The following is a 7,705-nucleotide window of genomic DNA, read 5'->3' on the forward strand; positions in this document are numbered from 1 at the left end:
ATAAGTAGGTCCGTGACTGATTCCCACATGACGTAATCGTTGTCTGCCTTATTATAAGTAGGTCAGTGACTGATTCCCACATGACGTAATCGTTGTCTGCCTTATTATAAGTAGGTCAGTGACTGATTCCCACATGACGTAATCGTTGTCTGCCTTATTATAAGTAGGTCAGTGACTGATTCCCACATGACGTAATCGTTGTCTGCCTTATTATAAGTAGGTCAGTGACTGATTCCCACATGACGTAATCGTTGTCTGCCTTATTATAAGTAGGTCAGTGACTGATTCCCACATGACGTAATCGTTGTCTGCCTTATTATAAGTAGGTCAGTGACTGATTCCCACATGACGTAATCGTTGTCTGCCTTATCCCCGAAATCTTCTCCATCAATAAATAAGACTCTAAAGATCACGTGTTCCACCCTATGACTATACATCTTGTAGCTTTGATAGTACTTAGTGATCTGTTATGAGTACCCGAACTGAAAGGAAAATAACTCGTCAAAAATCTCGTCAAAAACCTTGTCTAAGAAATCGCTTATTTACTTACTTATTTCTCCATTTACCACGACGTCTTTTTAAAGCAAAAAGGTGACAACGTGTACCCACGCGTAGGTCAGCATCACTTTCTGGGATACGTGGGACTCCTCCATCTTGCCTTGTGTGTGGATAGACATGAAATACTTGACTGAGACGTATAATGATTAATACTGGCTGATGCCACACTGACCATCAGTTTGACCATCAGTTTGACCATCTCTGTTGTAGACCAGCATTGATCATAACCTAGAAAATATCTGTTTTATCTCTATTGAAATTTGCAAATCAGCATTTACCAAGGCCTACAAAGTCTTTGCTATGGCACTGCTAACAGCCCCCATCTGGACAGTCCATCCAGTCGCATTATACTGACAACAGGTAAACAAGAGAATATAACTACCATTCGTCTGTATCTTTTGTACAATCTTATAAACATTGGTATGTCTCGGCCACAGTACAAAACCATAAAAAACCTTCATCAGAGGGGCGAACGCTCAGATCGAGGTCAAGCGTAGGGAAGTGTTGAGGGGAGACATAAGAAACACAGAAAAAACATTCCATCCCTCATTTAGTCATGCAACAGTAGCAAAAAGTACAACTCTTCTGCGCTACCAACGTGAACAGGTTTTGAAACTGTTCTAGTTTCCACATATCACCTATTATGGTTGAATTGCTGGTAATACGCCTTCAACAACAACTTTCAAGAATAACGTTTACCATTACAGTCAGGACTAAGACATTAAAAGTAGCCCACAATACACATCAGTACTTTAAGACGAACAGACTAAAGATGTAGGTTAATCTGAATAGACAGCGCTTTATGTATCTGTTAACGAAATCGCTGGAATAATGCTTTAAACACTAACAAATGGTATATCGTATATATGTTATATATACCGACAGCAGAATTCAGCAATATTAGTATCAGCTGCAGGAAACTTTCGAATGACAAACGTAACAAAAGTAGAATGACCCAAAGAAGAACAATACATTTCATGTGTACGACATGACACCTGTATTGTTTCACTATTCTGATATGTTGCTTAAATTCATAGAATTACTGACATCGTTTGTATGCTGGTATTAAGTACCGTGTTGAAACAAAGACTGCCTTCCCCATTCGTGTACTGACTGTTGTAGTTTTCTTGGAAACAGTTATTGATATCTCTTAAAGTCTTTTTCTCTGTACAAGTGTTGGGCAGTGCTGCATAAAATGTGAGACGTCTCCCTCTGATTCTTCACATAAAGAACACGTACGTTTCTAACGGAGATAGCATATACCCATCAGTATTTTAGTTTTGATTGTTGATTTTCCACAAAGTTGTTATCCAGTGGTGCAGAGTCCAATACTGGTACATTGTAACTTTGGGCAGCCCGTTAAATACAGTGATTGTGAAGATAGTGACGACATCGCGTGATGAAGAAGATGAACTTGTTGTCATCAGTATTTTACCATAAGATTCTACAGTTTTATCCCGCCGCATATTTGGCGGTTGACATCTCATGACCCCAAATGGTAAAGATTATTGGTCTAGCATCTTAATAAGCAAGGAGAATAAACCTTTCAAAATCGTTTAATTTCACCTTCAGATATATTGACGACGTCTTTTCTTTAAATAACAAGAAATGTATTGACTGCGTCTATCGTATATATCCACCAGAACTGGAAAAAAGATACGACTGACTCTTCAACATCAGCTGCTTATCTCGACCTTTCCCTACAACGAAACCAACATGGACAGCTTTCCATCAAGTTGTATGATAAACGAGATGATTTCAATTTCCCTGTTGTGAATTTTCCTTTTCTGGATAGCAATATTCCTTCATCTCCTATCTATGGTGTTTACATGACACAGTTGATTCGATATGCAAGGGTATGTTCCCATTATCACGATTTTCGTGCAATAAGTCTTCAACAGACTAACAAATTCCTAACACAAGGGTTCAAAAGATGTAGGTTGAGGAAAATTATGGGGAAGTTTTATGGTCGCCATAGTGATCTCATTGAGAAATATTGTATTTCTTTATGCGTCATGAAGCTGGACGTATTTGATGATCGTTAGTTTGCCTGTTGGTTCCGCTATTGTATACATTGTTCTCATTTGAGAACGTGACATTACTTACTTGGATTGACTAAGGTTGCCATAGCAAGTGTAGCTTACTCTTCCGGAATACATGGTCTTATTCTCCTTGTACTTTTTCTAGAGTCTCCGTGTAAATGTATCTTTTGTTCATATTTTGCCCTAGTTTTATGGAATTTGAGTTTGAATTATAATTATGTTGCCATCTTGGTATTTTCATTGATGCTGCCAACATACCTACTTGTTAGTAACATGTTGCTGGACTACTTCTAATTTATTATTGTGGGTTCTGTCTTTCCATAGAAGGAATTGAATCAAATACTTTGAAAACTGATTTAATACAGAGAAAACCATACTTTCTTTCGTGACTTCTAAGAAAGTTACACTTTTTTTCATATAGACTTTTTTAGTCCCCTGTATGCTACGTTTTATTTTATTCAAACATTTCAGAATATACACATGTACCTATGTTTTGATGATGTTATCAAATAGGAAGAAAAAATAGTTATAGAATTAGTGCCCCTCCCTGTCTAGATTTTAATATTTGTGTCAGTCACTGGATTTCCTCGGTCGCTTCCAGCATTTTAAAGATAAGGACTTTAGTATCAATGACGAGTCCTAAAGAACGAAACATCAGTATGGTAGTATTCAATCTCTGTGTCATATAGGTTACGGTTTATCTTATATCTATCTTGATAAAAAAAGGAAATCCGTTAAAGGTTACGGTTTATCTTATATCTATCTTGATAAACAAAGCAGGTCAGTTAAGGGTTCCCGAATCTCTGTGTCATATAGGTTACGGGTTATCTTAAATCTATCTTGGGGAAAGGACTTCTATAGATTATATCCATCATTAAAGTCTATTGACGAAAGGGGTAAGGGAGGTAAGTCATATTCTAATAACATCCAATACCTCCAAATTGTGTCACATTTACGTGGTTATCTTGAATTAAATAATTCATATATTTTATCACAAATGTAATAGGGTTAAGTTTTATGTAAAGGATTTTCGCGCCGTCTGTGATCTATAGTATATATTATATCCATCATTAAAGTCTATTGACGAAAGGGGTAAGGGAGGTAAGTCATATTCTAATAACATCCAATACCTCCAAATTGTGACCACACTTTCTAACGTGAACTATGGTATAATGATGATCATACAGAAGGAGAGTAGGAACCCCCTCCCCTCTGTGAATTAAACCATTCATATGTTTTATCACAAAGGATAACATGCTGCATGATGACCACAGAATTAAAAACAGAACTAGCCGATGTACAAATAATGTCTTTAATTTCATCTGTAGATTGTGCTTATTACACCTCATGGTACAGGACATATTTAACAAGGTAATATCTTTTCTTATTTTACAAAATAATTATCTATCGTATCAGATTTCTACAATTTCTTCAAGAAACTAATCAAGCAAAATCGGAAAACGTCAAAAAATGTTTTAAATTGAATGAATAAAGTCCTGTGTAACTACTGTAGATATTGTCATACAACTGTAATAAAGGTTGTTATTTTTGAAGGGTTCTACATTTTAATATTGCAAGGAAAGAAAAAAATCATGCTAAATAAATTCAGAGTGAGCAGGGGCTCACATAGATATACCTCCACCCCTGGATCAGGTAGTCATAGTGAGAAGAGTCTAACAGAGATATACCTCCACCCCTGGATCTTGTAGTCAAAGAGAACAGGGGCTCACATAGATATACCTCCACCCCTGGATCTTGTAGTCAAAGAGATATACCTACACCCCTGGATCAGGTAGTCAAAGAGAACACCCCTGGAGTAGTCATAGTGAGTCTAACAGAGTCTAGAATAGTCATAGTGAGCAGAGTCCACAGAGATATACCTCCACCCCTGGATCTTGGTAGTCATAAGAGAACAGGGACTCTAACAGAGATATACCTCCACCCCTGGATCTTGTAGTCATAGTGAGAAGAGTCTAACAGAGATATACCTCCACCCCTGGATCTTGTAGTCAAAGAGAACAGAGTCTAACAGAGATATACCTCCACCCCTGGATCAGGTAGTCATAGTGAGAAGAGTCTAACAGAGATATACCTCCACCCCTGGATCTTGTAGTCATAGTGAGAAGAGTCTAACAGAGATATACCTCCACCCCTGGATCAGGTAGTCAAAGTGAGAAGAGTCTAACAGAGATATACCTCCACCCCTGGATCAGGTAGTCATAGTGAGAAGAGTCTAACAGAGATATACCTCCACCCCTGGATCAGGTAGTCATAGTGAGCAGAGGCTAACAGAGATATACCTCCACCCCTGGATCTTGTAGTCATAGTGATCTTGTAGTCATAGTGAGAAGAGTCTAACAGAGATATACCTCCACCCCTGGATCAGGTAGTCATAGTGAGCAGAGGCTAACAGAGATATACCTCCACCCCTGGATCTTGTAGTCAAAGAGAACAGGGGCTCACATAGATATACCTCCACCCCTGGATCTTGTAGTCATAGTGAGAAGAGTCTAACAGAGATATACCTCCACCCCTGGATCTTGTAGTCAAAGTGAACAGAGGTTCACATACATATGATCAGGGGTAGGGGAGCAGGAGGGAGGAGTATAATAAATAATGCCTTGAAAATGAAAAGACCATAGGGAAAGTGATTGGTCATTCATGTCTTCCCTGAAAATTAAATTTATCTTGTGTACAGATTTTGGAAAAAATTAAACCTTCAAAATAAACAACCTTTATATTACTTAAATTACTGTCAATTTTAAAATGGCAAAATGTATCAGTTGCTCTACACATACAGGAGTGTGACCATTACCGAGTCTATCAGTGTAAGTAGTCAATTTTTACAGTAAATATAGCTAACTCAGAAAAACAAATCTGAAACAGATCTCTATAAATTTACTTAGAATTTTACAGTAAATCTTGGCTACAGACTCAAGAATTACAGATAGATTTCATCAAGCAAAAAAAAATAAATAAAAGTGTTACATACACAAATATGAAAGACATATATGTATACATATTATAGATAAATTGGATAGCAATATTATAATACACATTCACAAATACTCAAACCAACACAAAATAAAATAATGATACACATAGCTGTAAACACACTAGAAAAGATTCATTCAGAACATCCTGAATATATTGTAAATTTTCAAAAAGCGTCAAAAAGTGTGCCAAAAATTACTGATGCAATTAACAATTATAAAATGTGAAGGTGAATACATGACTTAAGTTATGTTGAAAAATGGAGTTAGCTCCCTTCTCTGAAAAATTGAATATTTAAGATATGATATGCCTGAATAACACAGTGTGCCTTTATGTCTACATCTAATAAAAGACTAACTAAATGATTTATAGTTACAAGAAAAAAGTTAAAATGTAATTCAAACATCGGCCATTTAATATTTAACAGACATCAAAAGAACTGATCTGTGAAAAAGAATAATAATAACAATAAAAAAATCAAACTACATGCATCTCATTATTCAAACTTTCACCAGATTTAGCATATGACACAATGATAACAACAACAGAGAGCAGTGTTTATAATATTCTGCTATACCTCTGGGGACCTGTTTACTGTCTCAGGTATGTAACTACTGTTTATAATATAATATTCTGCTATACTGAGTTTAGGGCACCTGTTTACTGCCCTAGATATGTAACTACTGTTTATAATACAATATTCTGCTACACTGAGTTTAGGGCACCTGTTTACTGTCCCAGATATGTAACTGCTGTTGATAATGTAATATTCTGCTATACTGAGTTTAGGGCACCTGTTTACTGCCCTAGATATGTAACTACTGTTTATAATACAATATTCTGCTACACTGAGTTTAGGGCACCTGTTTACTGTCCCAGATATGTAACTACTGTTGATAATATAATATTCTGCTACACTGAGTTTAGGGCACCTGTTTACTGTCCCAGATATGTAATTACTATCTTTATCATCCTATATATGTGTTTCTATAGAGATAAAAACATGGAAATATATCACCAAGACATCCCAACATTAGTATATATCATTATGGAATAAATGAAGTAAAATCTAAATTATTGTACATTTATGACAAGAAAATCCTTATTACTACCAGATCATTACTCCAATAATTATCTAGCAACTACAACAAAAACCGTTGTATTTATGACCCTCATTTTTTCACAATTATAAGAAATAAATATTTCACTTTACAAAGTTATAAATTTTTGTGATGTGCAAATAACATCAATCCCTATAACTCAACTTTAATGATAGAGATACCAGTGATCTGTTGATTTATGCGAACACAATATTTATCCCTACTTATAATGTATCGTTTTGGACATCAATTGGGACGGACCTACAGATATTAATTTATCAATTCAGGCATTGGAAAGCTTTGTCGTAGCTCATCAACAATCAAAATCCATCCAAAAGTCACAAATAAACAGTCCAATAAGTCGAATAAACACTTACACAAAAAATGGATTAACAAGTACAGAAAGACAATTAACAATAGACACTATGTAAATAACTTTCCTCAATAAATAAATGTCCTTGTAATAACTGCATTTAACTGTAAACTCACGTCTGTATGCGTGTTTTATTTCGAACAGTAGCAGCAATGGAATACTTGGGTCATTAGAATTAGCAGAAGTTGTTACTGGAAGTTCTATATTCAGCTATTTTTGAGAGTAAAATACGATTGTGAAAATACCTTGATACATTTTTAAAAAATTATTAGTGGAAATTATAGTCTGTTTCATTACTTTCAATGGTGATATATCCTTTTTCCTGAAAGTTTTTGATAAAACTATGAAAATTTGAAATACTATAGAATCACTTTTTTCGGGGGTTTCAATTTTCATGGTTTTACAAAAATGAAAAAAAAATTCCCCCGTATTTTGTGGACTTGACTTGTTACTTATACTGTACTTATTATATCAGTGTGGACAAAAATTTACTGATTGGAAATACCCAAGAAATCAACAAAAATATATCCCCCAGGAAAATGAATGTTTTTACAGTATTCAGCCTTCACAGCCAGAAATACTTGGTAATGAAGGAACTGGTATTTTATTGAATGTCAACTTTATGTTAATTTCTCATA

The 7,705-nt window shown here is 35.4% G+C and overlaps 1 long non-coding RNA gene across 1 annotated transcript; it reads right to left on the reverse strand.

Moving 5' to 3' along the window:
• Positions 1–3,896: 3,896 nt before the first annotated feature.
• On the reverse strand, positions 3,897–4,621 carry LOC132551157 (uncharacterized). Its single transcript, XR_009554239.1, has 2 exons — positions 4,537–4,621; positions 3,897–4,340 (listed from the first exon to the last, which is right to left on the reverse strand). It is a non-coding gene; the product is annotated as an uncharacterized LOC132551157 (long non-coding RNA).
• Between the last annotated feature and the right edge of the window lie 3,084 nt (positions 4,622–7,705).

This window comes from Ylistrum balloti, unplaced genomic scaffold (assembly GCF_031769215.1).
Source record: "Ylistrum balloti isolate Yb309-2 unplaced genomic scaffold, AGI_CSIRO_Ybal_v1 Utg369564, whole genome shotgun sequence".
Classification (NCBI taxonomy): domain Eukaryota; kingdom Metazoa; phylum Mollusca; class Bivalvia; order Pectinida; family Pectinidae; genus Ylistrum; species Ylistrum balloti.